The sequence below is a fragment of the Plasmopara halstedii genome, assembly GCF_900000015.1.
Source record: "Plasmopara halstedii genome assembly, contig: Scaffold_650, whole genome shotgun sequence".
NCBI classification, from domain to species: Eukaryota; Oomycota; class Peronosporomycetes; order Peronosporales; family Peronosporaceae; genus Plasmopara; species Plasmopara halstedii.
In genome coordinates, this window is record NW_020187567.1 from 334,215 (window position 1) to 334,443 (window position 229).

Here is a 229-nt window from a genome sequence, read left to right on the forward strand (position 1 = left end):
TGGATCTCGACTCCGAGGCCCACAGGGACCTTCGGGACCGTGACACGTGTCCTTGTCGCTAGGCGAACAGTGCCGATATCACTCAACCGCGCTTTCAGCGGCTCAGCATACAGCTGTCTTCCTTCCATCGTGGAGCGTCTAGCATAGTTGCCCGACGCCCCGGATTGCTGGGGATCTTCCATGGCTTCTCAAAGCCCTTTACGGTCGCCTCCACGACCAGCAAGCCCGG